Here is a 19164-nt window from a genome sequence, read left to right on the forward strand (position 1 = left end):
GATCTCCCCATTTTCAGAGGCCTCTGGATCATTTTTACCTGGCTATTTCTTCAACAGCTCAAACTCTATATCAGAGCAGCCTCAGACCTGGTGTGGTGGCACATGCCTATAATCCCAGCATTTTGCGAGGCCGAAGTATGTGGATCACTTGAGTCCAGGAGGTCAAAACCAACCTGGGCAACATGGCAAGACCTGTCTTCACAAAAAATTAGCCGGGCTTGATGGTGCACCAGTAGTTCCAGCTACTCAGAGGCTGAGGTAGGATGATCATTTGGTCCCAGGAGGTGGAGACTACAGTGAGACTGTGCCTTTCCACTTCAGCCTGAGTGACAGTGACACACTGTCGCGCACACACACATACACAAAGCAAAAAATCCCAGCCTCATCTTAATCCCTCCAAACTGGGTCTTTTTTTTTTTTTTTTTTTTTTGAGATGGAGTCTCACTCTGTTGCCCAGGCTGGAGTGCAGTGGCATGATCTCTGCTTACGGCAAGCCCTGCCTCCTGGGTTCACGCCATTCCCCTGCCTCAGCCTCCCAAGTAGCTGGAACTACAGGCGCCCGCCACAACGCCCAGCTAATTTTTGTATTTTTAGTAGAGACGGGGTTTCTTCATGTTGGCCAGGATGGTCTCATCTCTTGACTTCGTGACCCGCCCGCCTCGGCCTCCCAAAGTGTTGGGATTACAGGCATGAGCCACTTCGCTTGGCCGGGTCCTTCTATTTCTATCTCTGTTTATGGCTCCAGAATTCTCCCTGTTGATAAGCTTAATATCCCCAAATCATTTGACACCTTCTCATCTCATTTGAAAGTCAAGATTATCTCTACTCTCTGTGCCATTCTGAATCCCCTTAGTACTTTTATTATTATTATTTGAGACAGAGTCCATCTCCATTGCCCAGGCTGGAGTGCAGTAGTGCAATCTCAGCTCACTGCAACCTCTGCCTCCCATGTAGCTGGGACTACATGCGTGCACTAGCACGCCTGCCTAATTTTTGTAGTTTTAGTACAGACAGGGTTTCGCTATGTTGGGCAGGCTGGTTTCAAACTACTGGCCTCAAGTGATCTGTCCGCCTCAGCCTCCCAAAGTGCTAGGCCACCACACCATCACTCAGCCACCAAGTGAGCAACCACGCCCGGCCCCCTTAGTACTAAAAAAAAAAAAAAAAAAAAAAAACACGCCACAAAACTGCTATGAGTTTCCTTCCCTTCCAAATTTTCTACCTCTTTTCAATCCCATCCACTGGTGCTGGAGTTATCTTTTAAAAAACATATTTTTGAGCATATCATGTTCCTGTTTATATGGTTCCAGAATAAAGTCCAAGTTCCAATTTTTTTTTTTTTTTTTTGAGACGCAGTTTCACTCTTGTTGCCCAGGCTGGAGAGTGCAATGGTGTGATCTTGGCTGACTGCAACCTCTGCCTCCTGGGTTCTAGCGATTCTCTTGCCTCAGCCTCCTGAGTAGCTGGATTACAGGCATGTGCCACCACGCCTAGCTAATTTTGTAGTTTTAGTAGAGATGGGGTTTCTCCATGTTGGTCAGGCTGGTCTGGAATTTCCAACCTCAGGTAATCCGCCCTCCTCGGCCTACCAAAGTGTTGGGATTACAGGTGTGAGCCACCGCGCCCAGCCTCCAATGTCTTCTTGATGTCACCCTAATCTACTCTTTCAATCTCATTTGCAACCAACCATTCCCCTATGCTGGAACCAGAAAGGCTACTCAAAATACTTCTGGGCCTTCTCTCACGTTTCCCTTGCCTGGAACACTGGAACATCTACTCTAAAAATCACCAAACAGGTGAGTTTGGTGAAAAAGGAAGCACCTTCGTCTAGAACGGCTTTTCTCAAAATCACTCTGTACCTTTCCCCAGCAGCCTTTCTCTCACTTCGCTGCAATCATCTCTTCCTTCCACTAGGTCCTTGCAGCATTTTATTTGTATCAGTCAACAATTTATTTTGTATCACTGTCTTATTTCCCCTACTAGATTGTAAGCAAGGTTTCAAATGTTGTATTCATCTCTGGTTTTTCTTCCTCCACCAGAGAGGGTCTAGTGATTGGCTGTGCTTTTAAATGTTCTGAATGGAACAGAACTTTCAAGAAATGAAAGACAGAGCCAAGATACAGCCGAGCAAAATAAGGAAAAACAAAATCAGGAATGCGTCCACAGCTCCTGATTCTACCGAAACTCTTTCATTCAGCCTCGCAAGATATTCTACTTTTCCACTTAGGAAGGTCGCTTTCTGCCTTTCACATTTTATGATTTATTAATCAACCACAGTGCTGCTCAAAGTACACAAAGGGTTCAGAAGAATGAAAGGGGGAAAAGTCAGAGTCTTAATATCAAAGATCTTAACTTTAGAGGGGTGTGTCAATACATACTCCATTTGTGCTATGTGTCTGGGTTGCAAAGCGTAGTAGCACGAAAGAACTCGGGGTCTCTGATCACGATCATTTAGTGCTAAGGCATCTAAAAAAGATGGAAATAAATTAAAAGCTATATAGATCATCTTAGAACCCACAATAAAAAAAAAAAGTCTGTTGCGAAGTAGAAAAATTAAAACGACCGCGAAAATGAGACCTAGGTGATTGAAGTAATGTGCACTTGTAACATCAGTAATCCCCTCTCCAAAGCAGGTCCTGCTTGGGACTGACTGCACCAATCCTTTTAAAAATGAAGACATAAAAGCCATATTCCTTTAAAAAATTTCCACTGCACCGTATTGCAACGTACGAGCACTGAGGACATTTTCACGCGATCACAACCCTTTTTAACACCCGGACACTGGGCCGGTCCTTTCTGGCAACGAGGAACTCGCTTCCCTAAAGGAGTACCGCATCCCCGAGGGCGGGCGCCTCAGCCGGGGAAGACAGTCCCCAGGGTGGACTACAGGCCTCACAAAGCGGAGGACCTCGACGGGAAGGCTCAGCAGCGGCGCCCACACAGGCTTACCCCAGGCCCACTCTAGGCCGCACAGGGGTCGCGCCACCTCCGGCCCAGGACAGCTCTCATACGCTGCCAGCGTGGAGCCCGACCGGGCTCACAATGCACTGGGCCTCGCAGCGTGAGCACAGGCGTCCGAGAGGCGACGGGGGGCGGGCGGACGGCGCGCTCCGGGCGAGCCGCCTCCCTCTCCCGGCCCACACCCACGCGGCCGCCCTCCGCCAGCCGGGGAGCTGCGGGTGGCGGGAGGGCGGGAAGCGACCGGCCACTCTGCACCTGCATGACCCGGTCGCACTCACCCCCTCCCCTCTCTCTCCCAGGCTCAGTCCTCCTTCCTCTTCCGCCCCCCCCCCCCGCCTTTTCTCCGGGCGGCAGCCGCGCTCCGCCCCGCTCGCGCGGCTGCCCGGCCGGCTGTGATGTCACCAGGCCACGCCCCCTAATATAAATACTGGCGTCGCTGGCGCCGCCTTCTCACACTCTCAGGCTCAGATCGCGGCCGCAGCGTTTCTTTTTTTCCTTTTTTCTTCTGCCGTCGCCTCCTCTGCCTCGTCTCATCCTTTCTCACTGTGCTGCTCTGCGGTGTTACGAGTCCGAATCCTCTTCCCACCCAGACCGCGCCTTTCTTCTTTTGCCTGCGCTGTTCTATTTCTCCTTCGGCTGCCGCCGCCACTGCTGCACAGCTGGTGTCGGTGCCGCGCTTTTACCCCCACGTCGTTCCCGCAGCCTATGGCCCAGGCCGCCTTGGGTATTTCTGCTCAAGGTAACCACATCCCTCTTTAAAAATTCCGCCGAAAAAGAGAAGACGCTTTACCCGACTCTTTGGGCCGTTATCTCACGTGAGTACCGAGCCGAGGAGCGCGGGAGGGGCCAGGACGCGGGGCTGGCCTCGGGGGTCGGCCGGGGGGCTCCGGCTGGGCCCCGCCACCCTTAGGCGTCCCCGCAGCCGGCCGTCCCGAACATGGCGGCGGCGGCGGCGGCATGTGTGGCGGCTGTCTGTGCCCCCGGCGGCGGCGGCGGGGCTGGGCGGCGGGCCGCGCCTCGGGACCTTCGGGCGGCTGCTGGACGCTCGGCGGAGCCGGAGCCGCAGTGGTTGGGGCGAGGGGGCGTGTGCCAGTGGGGGCGCCGCGGGGGTCTCGCCGCCGGGGGTTACCGTCCCCTCTGGCGGCGTGCGGCCCCCACCCCTCTCCCGTGGTGCATTGCTGTTTCCGGGGAGGGGGCCCGGCCGCAACCCTGAGGGGCTGGGGTCCCGCAGCCCCTACCCCGCGCTGCGCCGCCGCCGCCGCCTTCGCCTCCAGAAGCCCGGCGGGCGGGCGGGCGGCGCTGTGGGCTGCAACGGCTGGGGTCCTGGTTATGAATGGAGCGGGGCGGGCCCCGCGCCGGCCTCTGGTGACAGCTGCGGAGGAAGTCGGATTCCTGGGGGGCGCGAGGAGCGCGGTCCCCCTCTGGTGGAGGAAAGTTGACGCCACTTGGGGCCTGGCGGCGGGGAAGCCCCGGTGTCAGGTAGCGAGCGAGAGGCCTTTGGCCCCTTCTGGAAGCCTCGGGGCTGCTGCTCCGCCCCTGCGGCGTTCCTGATTGGGTCAAGTCGCCTTCACTCACCCCAGTCACCTCCTGGAGCCTGAGGATTAGTCACCCTGGCTTCGTTTTTCCGTCCGCGCCACGGTTCCTGGGCAGAAAGAGGCAGATTGGTAGATGGGTGGCTTATCAGCTACTGTCTTGACTGCCAACGGTTGTTGGTGGTGACGTGTTCTAACACTTACACGGTATCTATCCTGAAGGAGTGTTTCATAGACTAAGCTGCTGGTTCCGAAACCCGAAACAGTCGAGGACACAGTTTACCGCCCCAAGTTTCAGCACATCTAACTGGATTTTGTGGTGGCATCTTGGTTGTATTAGTTCTGTGTCCCGTCGTGTTTCTATCGTGAATTCCCAGACTGGGTGGGAATCTAAGGACTCAAAGGAGGGGGAATTGCCTTGCGCTCAGCAAAGGTTAACGTAGAGATACATCAAAGCACAAAGTAGAAGTACATCAAAGCACGTCAAATATAGCAGGGGTTGGCAGAAATATGGCTCATGATTGTCTAGAAAGCCCCTCCTTATTGATTAATTTCTTTTACATAAATTAGAGCGTGCAGATGCTGATCATGAAGAGAAATAAGCCCCGAGGAGTTTAAGTAGGAAAGACTCCAAAAGAAATTGATTATCGGTGGTGATAAGTGAGGTCGAGTAGTCAGTGCCTTTCTCCCCCAAGGTTTTATTACATACACTTTCAAACAGAAGGTGAAAGAGTTGTGCTTCCACCTAGATTCTGCAATTAACATTTTGCCTTATTTGTTGATGCATTTCAAACTAAGCTGGAGACAGCAGAACACTTCACCCCTCCAACTTTAGTATATGCATATTAAATAGAGCTCAGTACCGCTTACTATTTTTTAAATCTTAGAGGGTAAAATTCACATCAGTATAAACCCACAAGTGTTATGTATGCAATTTGATAAACTTTAAGAAAAATACAGCTGTGTAACCTAAACCTTTTATCAAGATGTAGAACATCGCCGTCACCCTTAAAAGTTTTTTCTTGTCCTTTCAAATTCTCTCCCACTCACCACAGAGCCAACCATGATCTTTTTTTTTTTTTTTTGAGATGGAGTCTAGCTCTGTCGCCCAGACTGGAGTGCAGTGGCACAATCTCGGCCCGCTGCAACCTCCGCCTCCCGGGTTCAAGCGAGTCTCCTGCCTCAGCCTCCCGAGTAGCTGGGATTACAGGCGCCCACCACCACGCCCAGCTACTTTTTGTATTTTTGGTAGAGACGGGGTTTCACTGTGTTGGCCAGGATGGTCTCGAACTCCTGACCTCATGTTCCACCCACCTCGGCCTCCCAAAGTGCTGGGATTACAAGCGTGAGCCACCGCGCCCGACTGATCTTGAATTTTTTTTTTTTTTTTAAACCCATAGATTATTTTCTTCTATTCTAGAATTTCTGCTTGAATGGAATCATACAGTATGCATTCTTTGGTGTAAAAGGCTTCTTTTAACTCAGCACATTTTTAGTATTCATCCCTGTTGTCTTTATCAGTAGATTATTTGTGTTGCTGAGTAGTAGCCCATTAGGTGACTATTCCTTGGTTGGTTTTCTTAAAATAATCTTTATTAGGCCGGGCGCATGGATCGAGGTCAGGAGTCCTGAGGTCAGGAGTTCGAGACCAGCCTGGCCAATATACTGAAACCCCGTCTCTACTGAAAATACAAAAATTAGCCGGCCGTGGTGGCAGGTGACTGGAATCCCAGCTCCTCGGGAGGCTGAGGCAGGAGAATCTCTTGAACCTGGGAGGCGGAGGTTGCAGTGAGTTGAGATCACGCCACTGCACTCCAGCCTGGGGGACAAGAGGGAGACTTCATCTCAAAAAATAAATAAATAAAATAAAATTTGATTTTGGAGTATTTTAGTTGCCCAGCAAAGTCGCAGAGATACAGTTTCTGCATACTTACCACCCAGTTATTAGAAACATCTTACATTATTACAGTACTTTTGTTAAAACTAAGAAACTGACTTTGGCCCTATTAACTACTTTTGAGATTTATATTTGGATTTCGCCAGTTTTTCTTTAATGCCTTTTTTTCTGTTCCAGAATCCAGGTTACCACATTGTATTTAGTTGTCAGGTCTTCCCCAGTTTCCTTTGGTCTGTGACAGTTTCTCAGTCTTCCCTTGTTTTTCATTACTATCACAGTCTAGAAAAGCACTGTCAGATATCTGGTAGAATACTCCCCTCCCCTAAACTTGGAGTTTACCTGATGTTTTTCTCATGATTAAACTGGGGTTTGGGGTTTTTATAAAGAATACCACAGAACAATTTTAAAAATCATTGGTAAAGGCATTGGTTTTCAGAGACATACTGATTTAAGATACTAAGTTTGGAATAGTTACTGTCAAAGTGATAGGAAGTTTTTGTAGTTGGGCACGGTGGTTTGCACCTGTAATCCCAGCACTTCGGAAGGCTGATGCGGGTGGATCACTTGAGCTCAGGAATTCAAGACCAACTTGAGTAACATGGTGAGACCCCGTCTCTATTCTTTAAGAAAATAAAATTTTAAAAAATTACATAAAATGCTTCTTGTATCTTACTGACCAACTGAGCCCTCTCTGTGCTATTCTCTAAGGTGTTGTTGGAGAATCTGCAGTGTTTACATACACCATTCTAAGTGAAAATAATTTATTTTTTTCCATACTGCCTTTTCTCTGCATTTCCATTTAACAACTCCTTCTTCTTGCTTTTTTATCCTGTCAGGATAAACATTCTATCTATCCTGTATGTAAGTGCTTTTAAGAAGGGCTTATCTATCCTGTATGTTTATCTTAATGTGCTTATCCTATGCACTTTTTCAATAGACAGGGTCTTGCTGTATTGCCCAGGCTGGACTCAAACTCTTGGGCTCAAAGCAGTCCTCCTGCCTTAGCCTCCTCAGTAGCTGAGACTATAGGTGCATACTGCCACACCTGGCTCATCTTTTCTTCTCTTCTTTTTTGTTTTCTCTTTTTGGAGACAGGGTCTCCCTCTGTTGCCTGGGCTGAAGTACAGTGGCACAATCTCACTGCAACCTCCGCCTCTTGAGTTCAAGCGGTTCTCGAGCCTCAGCCTCCTGAGTAGCTGGGATTACAGGTGTGCACCACCACGCCCAGCTGATTTTTGTATTTTTAGTAGAAGATGGGATTTCACCATGTTGACCAGACTGGTCTTGAACTTCTGGCCTCAAGTGATCCGCTGGCTCGGAGCCACTGCGTCTAGCCTTATTTTTTCTATTTAAATAATGCCTTTCAAATTCTAGAGCCTTCATTCCCTACTAGTATCTTTTTGTTAAATGGAAATGTAGGGTTCTCACTGAGGAAAATTCTGGAATGTCTGACATTTAGTGTCCTTAATGTTTCACATCATTGCTCTTGGGTTGCATTAAGCAGCAAAATAGCTGTGGATATATGTATTGAGGAAAAGATGAATAATGTCTCACCCAGGGTATCTGATCCTATTCCTTAGGATAATTGAGAATGATCTGTCCCCATCATGACTCAACTTTTTATTTATTTAAAAAATTATGTCGGTGTTGAAAGAATCAGAATGTTTGTTATGGAGTAGTACATTATTTGGAATCTAATGTAAGATTATTATCATCATTGCATGTTTGTAGGAGTTCTTTCCTCATTATCCATAAATGTTATTCATTGAGCATGTGATCAGTTTCTCCTTCTAGATAGATGAAACATTTTGCCTCCACCAGGAGTGCCTTGATCCTGGTGAGATACACTTTAGGTATGCCTTCAGTGCTTCTGAAATCCCTCCAACTCTTGACTTTATAATTTCTGGTTTTCTGGCTTCCTTCTTACCACCCCTTTCTAGCAAATACCATCAGATTATATTACTTTAAAACAGTAACCACTGAATTACAAATAGAAACATAGGTATATCATTTTAGCTTAGAGGTGATGAGTGATAACAATGTCTAAAACTCACCTAGCATGTTATATAGTGTGCTGTGCACTTATCACATTTATTTGCTGCTGGTGATAATAGAATGAATTATGTCTTAAGTAGGTTAGATATGAGGAGATAAATCTTAAGAGATTAGTTGCTTAATATTATAAGGTAGTTCTCAAGTTATTTTATGTTTCTCAAAAGTTAGTTTAGATACATATATAATGCATTAGCTAAGTTAAAATCTTCTTTTGGTATTGTGGTGGAATTTTACACTTAAAATGTAAAAGGCAAAGAAGTTATTTGAGGAGTAAAAGAGTGTTCCGGGTGGTTCCAAACTATTACATCATGCTAGTACATTATTCATATAAAGTCTTGCATATACATTAGATTGGTGGGGGTACTTGGAATTTTTTAAATTCTGGGTCACTTAAAAATGTGGAGTTTTAGAGGACAAATAAAAGCAAAAATGAAGTTTTCATTTTCAAAAATGAAGGTTGGTAACTTATGAGTTGGCAGATAAAACAACTTGGTAAGATGGCCATGACATCGAGTTCTGTTAATTTTTAATAGTACAGCAGCTTGGAAATGTTTACTACATAAAGTACTTGGTACTGGGGTAAACCCTTTGAAAACATCATTTGTGTAATGTGACTTTAATGAAACATTGTTATAAAAGGAGCATGTATTCTACAGTTTATGTTTAAGTCAGCCTAAACTTTTTTTTAACATAGGACTGTCTTCTGCTACTTCTATTTCCTTCTTTTAGGGCGAACTTTCTGACCAAGTATACAACTACCCAGAGGGCCTAGGAGAAGTGCTGTATAGAGAGCAGTTCGACTTCAACGCTGAGCCACCTTGGGAACCTAGCTGATGATAGGGGGGTTCCATCTCCCAACTTGTCCATGTAAGTATTTGCATTTGTTGGTGGGGGAGGAGGTCTTTAAAATCTAAGGAAGAGTGCTGCCTTGCTTAGTATTTTTCAGAATTTGAAATTGTATTTACCTCTTAAAGTGTAGTGACTTTTAAATTTCTGAAATAGAGATATGACAGTTACTGTTCACAGACTTGACTGCTTTAGTTATGTGCATTGTTTATCAATGACTGGATCGTTTAAAACTTTATCTTGAATGCATAACTTAGAAAATATAAGTTGAAGAGGGCTTTTGGGATTTAAGTTGTAGTTTATTACATCATTCAACCATTTAGTGAAATGATTTTTGCTACTCAACTGGTAGGGAAAACGGATTGTTTTTAGAGGACTTGCTGAAAGATGACAGAGCTACATATATATCTAAATTTATATATATATCTAAATATATATGGTATTAAAATAAATATTTAGATATATATAAATATATTTATATGTATCTATTTAAAAAAGATTTTCAAGAATAGTTTTTAACTATACTTGCTTTTCTATGTGTGGATTTTACTTTAGAATTGAGCCTCTGTGCAAAATGTAATTCCACAGTAAACTAAATTTGGGCTGCTAGATTTGTGTAGGTTCATAAATTCTGTGGTGTATAGACTTTTACGGAAATTTGGATTTTGGTATTAAAATTTAAGCGTTTTTAAGTTTGGTCAGAGACTTGGAGGTAAGTTTTCAGGAAAGCTGAGGGTATCAGTTTTAATGTTTCTTTAATCTGATCTTGTTAAACAGATCCCTATTGGATAAAAATGTTTGCTCTAATTAGAGTATGTTAAAGCAAACATTTGATGTTAATACAAATTAGATTTTTAAGGCTAAAGAGAAAGAAACATAGTTTAAATAGTAAGATTTCTTGAAAGCTTTGACTTAGAATGTTGACTAGAGGGTTTCCCATACTGGCTCTCTCCTACCTGTGTAAATTTGAGCAAATGCCTGTGTTTTGAATCCCAGCTATAACATAATGTTGGATTGGAACAGTTCTTTTTGTCTTAAACTGTCATAATTTCTTTTTTGAGTATTACTGTCCTTGGTTATGCAGTGTAGTCTTCGGATGAATTGCATGAGCATCCTTACCTAGAACAGAAATACAGAATCTCAACCTCACCCAAACCTGAATCAGTCTATATCCAGGTGGCTTGTGTGCATATTAAAGAGAAGCGGGGTCATCGCCATTTCAATACTAAGTCAGTTGCCTAATTTTTGTTAGTCCATCTGTTCTGTTTGCAACATACCTGCTGTTTTTCTCCCAAGTTGGCTTGGAGATTTAAAACCTTTTTGGGTGGTGCAATCTGTTAGTTACCATCATAGTCGTGAATTGGTTCCAAGGCAGAAATTTAAGAACAAGCTTCATCTTTTGAGGAAGACCATAATAAAAGATAATCCTTCTTTTAATTCAAGTCTCTTGCTTTAAAGAAAAGTTACCTTGCATTATATTTAATATTTCTACTGGTGTTTCCTCTTAGAAACTTGAGAGACTGTTGTCAGTGAGCTGAATGATTCTGCAAAATCAGGGAAAAGTAGTCTTTAGATTAATAATGTAGGATTCAGAAAGTCTGTAGTGTCTCCTCCTTTTTGGGTAGGAGGAATGGGAGCAGATAGAAGCTAAAGATTATTTATTCTGCAGGTTCTGGCAGCCAGAGTGACTGACTTTTAACTTTATTATGCCCAGGTACAGCGTATATTATGTCAAGCAAATATAACTTGTTTAAATGTTCACAGGTAATCTTCTGATTTTGCATGTCTCATATTTGATGCTTTGCTATAAAGCTACAGGTACACAATCCCTTTTTCATAGCATTCTGAAATCCAAAAAGTCTTAAAAATAATTTTTTTATAGCTTCCTTAATGTAACCTTAACTGATTTCGGGGGGGGAAAAAAAAAGCTCGACCTGAATCTGTGCTGATTTGAGGCTATTTTTGTCTTTACTTATCCCGTTTAGTGTTAATATTCCTAAATTTTGCTGCAGAAATATTGTGGTTGCAGGGTGCTGACTCATTCTCCTGAAGAGTATTACATAACATATGTAAAGTATGTGTACTACCTTATTGTTCAAAAATCTGGAGAATTCTGAATTCACAAAGATACCTGGCCCCAAAAGTTTCTTGACTAGAATTTGTAAAATTGGCAAGAGAAAATTCCGCATTCCAGGAATGTGTTTATCCTTACAAATCAGTAACAGTTTGCTCTATTGGACACCAAAATCCTGGCGTTAATTTTCTGTAGATCAACAATATTATTTGGAAACCATTAAAAGGAGTTAAAACCGCCTTCATGGAAATTATTTGGCCCATAGCATTGCAAAGCATGTAGCTATATGAACTCTACTTGAACTGGTCCACTAGGATTCCAGTGCAGGTAGTCTGAGAATCCAGAATTGACTTCAGAGTTAGGTTTTAAATCAACCACCTGAATTTTGAGATAGTTAATTCCATTAAGTGTCTGGAAACTTTGGAAGTTGCTTACATAATCCTTTTCTTTCATAACTTAGAATGTGTGTATGATGTAGTATGTGAACACTGTAAAAATATCTTAACAAAATATTTTAAGGTCAGTATCAAAGATTAATGGGCCCCTAATTGTGAAAAAGTTTTTGCGAGCCTTTTAAGAAATCCCCTAGGCCAGGTGCGATGAATTACCTGAGGTCAGGAGTTCAAGACCAGCTTGGACAACATGGTGAAACCCCATCTCTACTAAAAAAACACAAAATTAGCCGAGCGTCGTGGCAGGCACCTGTAATCCCAACTACTTGGGAGGCTGAGGCAGGAGGGTCGCTTGAATCTGGGAGGTGGAGGTTCCATTGAGCCGAGGTCATGCCATTGCACTTCAGCCTGGGCTACAAGAGCAAAACTCTGTCTCAAAAAAAAAAAAAAAAAAAAAAAGGAAATCCCCTAGGTCTTGATGCTGGAGTAAAGGTTTTCCGTGGACTAGTTTTCTATTTATTTTGGTTGTAGGTTCAATTATAATTAATGAATTAGCCTAATGGAAAATATTTTAAAACGTGGAAAGCTAAGTTTGCTTCTCATAGTTGATCCAGTGATGAGGTCAGATTGAATTAACCATTATCACATACTCTTTAATGTTGTGCAGTGTGGAAAAGGGATTCAGTTAATTGATTTGCTTAAATGGACTCTAAAAATTTTTTTTTACGTGGTTGTGATTAGTCAACTCTATATATTCATGTAGGAACTTCAGAAGAACATCAGTATTTTAAATATTCACATTTTGTCTCCTAGTATGTACACATGCCTTAGTAGGAGCTCCCTACCTAATTAGGATTATTTTAACTAGGAAAGGTGGTGTTTTTTTTTTTTTTTTTTTTTTTTTTTTTGAGAAGGAGTCTCCCTCTGTCGCCCAGGCTGGAGTGCAGTGGTGCGATATTGGCTCACTGCAACCTCTGCCTCCCCGGTTCAAGTGATTCTCCCACCTCAGCCTCCAGAATAGCTGGGATTACAGGGACCCACCATTATGGCCGGCTAAATTTTGTATTTTTGTAGAGATGAGTTTCACCATGTGGCCAGGCTGGTGTTGAACTCCAGACCGGTGATCCTCCTCCCTCCCCCCTCGCCTCCGAAAGTGCTGGGATTATAGGCGTGAGCCACTGCACCTGGCTGGAAAGATGTTCTTTATTAATTTGCTAGTACTCCTTCCTCATGTTTCACTGTAAATTGTCAGTAGAAAAGGGAGGTTATCGCTGGGTGCGGTGCCGCATGCCTGTAATCCCAGCACTTTGGGAGGCCGAGGCCGATGGATCATCTGAAGTCAGGAGTTTGAGACCAGCCTGGCCAGCATGGCGAAATCCTGTCTCTACTAAAAATGCAAAAATTAGTCGGGCATGGTGGTGCACACCTGTAATCCCAGCTACTAGGGAGGCTGTGGCCTGCTTGAACCTGGGAGGCGGAGGTTGCAGTGAGCTGAGATGGCACTACTGCCCTGCAGCCTAGGAGACAGAGCAAGACTGTTTCAAAGAAAAAGGGAGGTTGTTGACCCTGACTGCAGAGAAAGGGGAAAATTTTAGTTTTGATATTTGGTACTTTTTTTTTTCTTCTCTTCCCCCCCTCCCATTTAATTTCTCACAGATGATATTTGATACTTTAAGGATACTGTGATATGAGTAAATTTAACAGAACATTCATTAATGGCAGTTGATACTCTTTGACCAAAAAGATGAGTAAAACCACTATCGTTGAAATACAGTCTGTTTATCCCCTTGGCGTGCGTAGAGTCAGTGGTGTGTCAGTGCTTGTGTAAAGTAGCAAAAAAATATTCTGTAAAAGCAGAATGTGAATACTAGCATATTAATGGATAAACAAAGTTTTAGAGACATGGTATTTCTTGCTTTGAGCAAATATAGCATTTTTTTTTTAGGAAGGTCAAAAAGATTGGAAAGCAATGTAGACCAGTTTTTTCTTTCTTTTTTGAGATGGAGTTTCGCTCTTGTTGCCCAGGCTAGAGTGCAGTGGCGCAATTTCAGCGCACTGCAACCTCCACCTCCTGGGTTCCATCGATTCTCCTGCCTCAGCCTCATGGGTAGCTGGTATTACAGGCATGCGCCACCATGCTCAGCTAATTTTGTATTTTTAGTAGAGACAGAGTTTCACCATGTTGGTCAGACTTGTCTCGAACTCCTGACCTTATGACCCGCCTTCCTTGGCCTCCCAAAGTTCTGGGATTACAGGCATGCACCACCGCGCCCGGCCATAGACCAGTTTTTAAAGGGGATAAATGGCTTTTGCATTTATTACAGAGGTTAGTTTAGCTGAGAAAATTAATACCAATCTGTGTGTTCCATCACAGTCTTCACCCAGCCTGTTTCAGAGTTTTCCAGTTTGGGTCTCCCCACACCCCACCCCAGCCCCAGGTAAACCAATCCCTTTTGCGATATTCAACTTCCATTAGAATAAATGAGATATTGCATATATGAGAAGGGCTTGTAAACTGTAAAATCTAGTATATGGTAGGTTACTGTTCTAGACTGCCCATTGTTCAGGTAAGCCTAAGGAGACTCTTCCAAGTGAAGTGCTTATATACTGATAAGGCCCCAGGGAGCACAGATATTTTGTCCTTCCTCCATTCCAGGGTCATCCATGCCCAGTCAAATCATCAAATTTGTCACAAGTTAACTAAAGCAGATATTTAGCTATCTTTTTTGATAATCCATTGTTCTTTACATTACGCATGAGTAGAAAATAATGTATAGCATACTGGGTTACAGGGTTTAGGATAGTCAGGTTCAACCTGCCTAGGCCATAGCCAGCCATCATGAGGTCCAGCCATGGTGTGCATGCCACCACGCCCTACTAATTTTTTTTTTTTTTTTTTTTTTGAGACGGAGTCTTGCTCTGTCACCCAGGCTGGAGTGCAGTGGCCGGATCTCAGCTCACTGCAAGCTCCTCCTCTCGGGTTCACGCCATTCTCCTGCCTCAGCTTCCCGAGTAGCTGGGACTACAGGCACCCGCCACTTCGCCCGGCTAGTTTTTTGTATTTTTTAGTAGAGACGGGGTTTCACCGTATTAGCCAGGATGGTCTCGATCTCCTGACCTCATGATCCGCCCATCTCGGCCTCCCAAAGTGCTGGGATTACAGGCTTGAGCCACCGCGCCCGGCCCATTTTTTTTTTTTTTTTACTATTTTTTTTTGAGATGGAGTTTTGTTTTTGTTGTCCAGGCTGGAGTGCAATGGTGCAATCTCGGCTCACTGCAACCTTTGCCTCCTTAGTTCAAGTGATTCTTCTGCCTCAGCCTCCCAAGTAGCTGGGATTACAGGTGCACACCACCATGCCCAGCTAATTTTGTATTTTTAGTAGAGACAGGGTTTCGCCATGTTGGTCAGGCTGGTCTCGAACTCCGGACCTCAGGTGATCTGTCCTCCTCGGCCTCCCAAAGTGCTGAGATTACAGGGGTTAGCCACTGTGGTTGGCAGTATGAGCTTTATGTTGACTTCAGATCACTTTTTATCTGCTTCTTGCTCTTTACTGCATGGATCCTCTGATGCCCAGTTTGCAAAGATCTCCCAAACAAGTTTGGTATTTTCTTAGCTCATGTAGGTTCAGCATGAACATGTTATATTTGGCATGACCAAAGGTAGGATGGGGTTATCCTGGTATGTTCAACATGGATATTCCGACAAAACAATCCTCCTCAAAATAATCCTCCTAATGAGAAGTTTGCTATCCTTAATTCATGAAGAGCTCCTTCAGATAATAAAAGGCAAAAACAAGAAAATGAGCAAAAAACTTGAAAGCTGTTTGCCACTAACAATTTAGCAGTTCCAGTCCCAGGTATAGACTGTAGTCCCTGGATCAGTGCTACTTAAACTGCCAGTCAGTGGAATAAGGACTCTAGTACCAGAATGTAAAGTACCATACTGCCCAACACTGTTTTAGGGTTGCATAGAAGAATAAAACTATTAAGTAACAAAGGAATGATGGTTAGAGAAGGTCTAAATAAATTCTAAGGGAGATGTACCCACCACCACCTGGGAGAGATGTACAGGGGCCTCTGAAGTATTGCATCTTATTTCTTGCTTTTCTTCTTTTTTTTTTTTGAGACAATCTTGCTCTGTCACCCAGGCTAGAGTGTGGTGGTGTAATCTTGGCTCACTGCAACCTCTGCCTCCCGGGTTCAAGCGATTCTCCTGCCTCAGCCTCCTGAGTAGCTGGGATTACAGGTGCCCGCCACTGCGCCTGTAGTAATTACAAAATACAAAATTTACAAATAATTTCACCATTATTTGTGGTTTCACCATCTTGGCCAGGCTGGTCTCGAACTCCTGACCTCGTGATCCACCCGCCTCAGCCTCCCTAAGTGCTGGGATTATAGGCATGAGCCACCATGCCCAGCCAGCATCTTATTTCTTAACAACCTGCTTAACTTGGTCTTGGTTGCAGTTACTGTATTGCACATGTATTCTGTATGTTTTCCTTTGGTGAGTGGGGGACAGGCAGGCAATGAGCTCTGCCTTAAAGTTACCAAAATAGTGTGTCTCTTTAAAGGATTATTCCCTATGCTTAATTGTAACCAGGAAAGCTAGAAAACGAAATTAAAATGATTGTGTACTTCATGTTGTACTGTAATAGTCATCTTTAATGTTATCACATCTTAATTGCCCAAAGGGTTGTAAATACTTCACTCGTGTGCAGGTACACACACACTTTAGTACACACACATTTTCTCCAGAAAAACAAATTTAGTCTTCATACTGAATAGTCAAGACATCATTTTTAAGGGAGTCTAATTGTGTTAATTCCACATGCAAAAATAATATTGCTGTGAGAATTGTGTATTTCGTTTTCTCATTAAGCTACATTTTAATATTTATGGTGAGGCAGTTCATTGGGCAGTCTTTACACAGGCACTTCAAACTTAGCCTGTTGGGCTTATAACCTTTAGGATTTTTTGCCCCCTTGATTATTTCCAATTCATTCTTGTTCCTCTCTTTTAAAAGAATTCTTTATCTGTCACCTTTAGTTTTCTTCCTCTAGGGTTACTCGGTTTTTTCAACCTCATCACCTGAAAAATAATTTTTAGGGGTATGCATTGTGATTACTGACTTTCTTATTGAAGCAAGCCTTGTCCTGATTTATCCTAAGTACTCGATGTAGGCTGTTATTGTCTATCACTTATTTTGGGGTCCAGGGTGGCAGAAGTTTACCTGATCTTATGATCGCTCAGTTTATAGGATTTCCTACCAGTTTCAGTATGTAGCTTCCTGGAATTCTTTTGTAGTGATTCAGACCTACTCAAGGTCTCACATCTATAGTACCAGAGTCATTCTTTAGAAGTTTCTAGTGCTCTTCTGGTCAATTACTTTTAAAGGTATTCTATGTGGTAAGTAACATTTTTTGTTGTAGGTAGGATGCAGAGGGGACTTAAGCAACATTGTGTATTTTTAAAGCTGTGAGCTGGGTGCTGAATCATCAAATGCCTATGTAAAAATAAAAGTAGAAATGCACTTAGGCATCTTCAGAGTAACAGTAATAGTATAAATTTCAGAATATCTTTTCTCATTTTTAATGAGTAAAAATCCTTTTAGAAAAATGGTTGATGTATTAAGGTTGGGTTTCCTGCTTAGGTATCTCTGAAACAGTATTCTCAACCTTTCAGCTCTCCCTGTTCTACTTCCAGGGAGGTCTTCACTTCAGAAATCCAAGACTCATATTCATCCAGCTTGGTGTCAAGTGGGCTGTTGCTGCCAGAATTATCTTGTGATTATTTGAGAGATGTATCAGTTTCTTCTGAAGTACAATCAACTGTAGAAGCCTTTGTAGCAGGTGTGTAACAAGGCAAGTGCCCAGCTGCTGCAGCCGCTACTCTTGGAGCTACCCTGTCGATGAACATGAGGACTCAGCGGCCTCATGAAAGGCTCCAGGGAGCAGTGTGTGGTTCTTTGGAGCCTTTTGTTTCTTTTGGCAGCTCTTCATGGAAAAATGTATTAACAAAAACACCAATATGAAGGTGTGAATAAGGAATGTTACGTATTTTTTCTTCTCAGTTATGAGTCTAAGAGGAAATTATTAATAAAAGTAGTATTATGGTTATACGCTACTGTATTAGTGTAAAATAACCTGAGCTTTCTCAACCTTATGTTAAAAAGGTGGTTGAAAATAGCTTAAAAGTGCTTGTGAGTAGAGAATACTTTCTAGTGTCTATTGATAATACTAGACATCAGAGCTTTTATTAAAAATAGATTTGCTGTTCACTTCTAATGAAGAGAAACTAAGATTTACATGGAGTAGATTTTTTTTTCAAATTTAATATAACTAATTCAAGGTCCAATAGCACCAGAATGTGTTGGAGCCAGTAAATCAGTCCTGTTTCTGATATGTAAGCCAGAAGAAGTGGTACAGTTTCTTTTGAGAATTATTTCCACTCAGAATTGCAGGGAGATCTTTGACGTATCACCTTGGTTTGAGTCTGCATTCTTAGTGGAGAGTATGGAGACATCCTGGAAAGAGTCCCTGTGGGGGTGTTTTTGTTTTTGTTTTGAGACGGGGTCTCGCTCTGTCGCTAGGCTGGAGTGCCGTGGCACAATCTCGGCTCACTGTAACCTCCACCTCCTGGGTTCAAGCGATTCTCCTGCCTCATCCTCCTGAGTAGCTGGGACTACAGGTGTGTGCCACCATGCCTAGCTAATTTTTATATTTTTAGTAGAGATGGGTTTCACCATGTTGACCAGAATGGTCTTGATCTCTGGACCTCGTGATCCGCCTGCCTTGGCCTCCCAAAGTGTTGGGATTACTCTGCTCCCAGCCCCCTGTGGTGTTCTGAGGTAGATTAACTTAATGAACCTGGCATAAGGTATAAATTGCTCACCCCCAACACATGCACACTTATTTTCATGCTTGCTCCCTAGAACATGCAGCGTCTAAGATTTTTGGTTTAACATTGTCACCAATTAACTTTAATACCTCCTGAAAATGTTTTGGCAGAATATTTCTTAGTGCTTTCAGTAAGGCATAAATGTAAGAACATAAACCTTTCTTTTTGTAACAATGGAACTGTAAACTATTTTTGCTAATGTATTAAGAAAACTGCAAGCAGTGATCCCAGAGGTATGATTTGAGCTGCTTTTTTAGGGCTTTCAGTGAGATTGGGGCACAACATAGGGAAGACTCAAGCAGCCTACCTCACCCACCTACTTATCCCTTTTCAGCTGGAAATATTGGGTTTCCAAGTGGCATTTCATTTGAACAAAGAGTTCGTTGCCTCAAGATGTATTAGAAAATTTGACTAGTCATAGTGGCTCACACTTGTAATATCAGCTCTTAAGAGAGGCAGAGACGGGAGGATAGCTTGAGCCCAAGAATTAGAGACTAGCCTGGCCAATGT

At 43.4% G+C, this 19164-nt stretch overlaps 2 protein-coding genes across 30 annotated transcripts in view; one reads left to right on the plus strand and one right to left on the minus strand.

The window, feature by feature from the left end:
* Positions 1 to 19164, minus strand: part of BAALC (BAALC binder of MAP3K1 and KLF4) — a 1274875-nt gene that overhangs the window by 367312 nt on the left and 888399 nt on the right. The window lies entirely within an intron of this gene.
* AZIN1 (antizyme inhibitor 1) overlaps positions 3302 to 19164 on the plus strand; it is a 39151-nt gene continuing 23288 nt past the window's right edge. Inside the window, 2 exon segments of the mRNA XM_050800704.1 lie at positions 3302 to 3776; positions 9175 to 9312. The gene's annotated coding sequence lies outside the window, so the exon portion shown is untranslated.

The sequence above is a fragment of the Macaca thibetana genome, chromosome 8 (genome assembly GCF_024542745.1).
Source record: "Macaca thibetana thibetana isolate TM-01 chromosome 8, ASM2454274v1, whole genome shotgun sequence".
Taxonomy (NCBI): Eukaryota; Metazoa; Chordata; class Mammalia; order Primates; family Cercopithecidae; genus Macaca; species Macaca thibetana.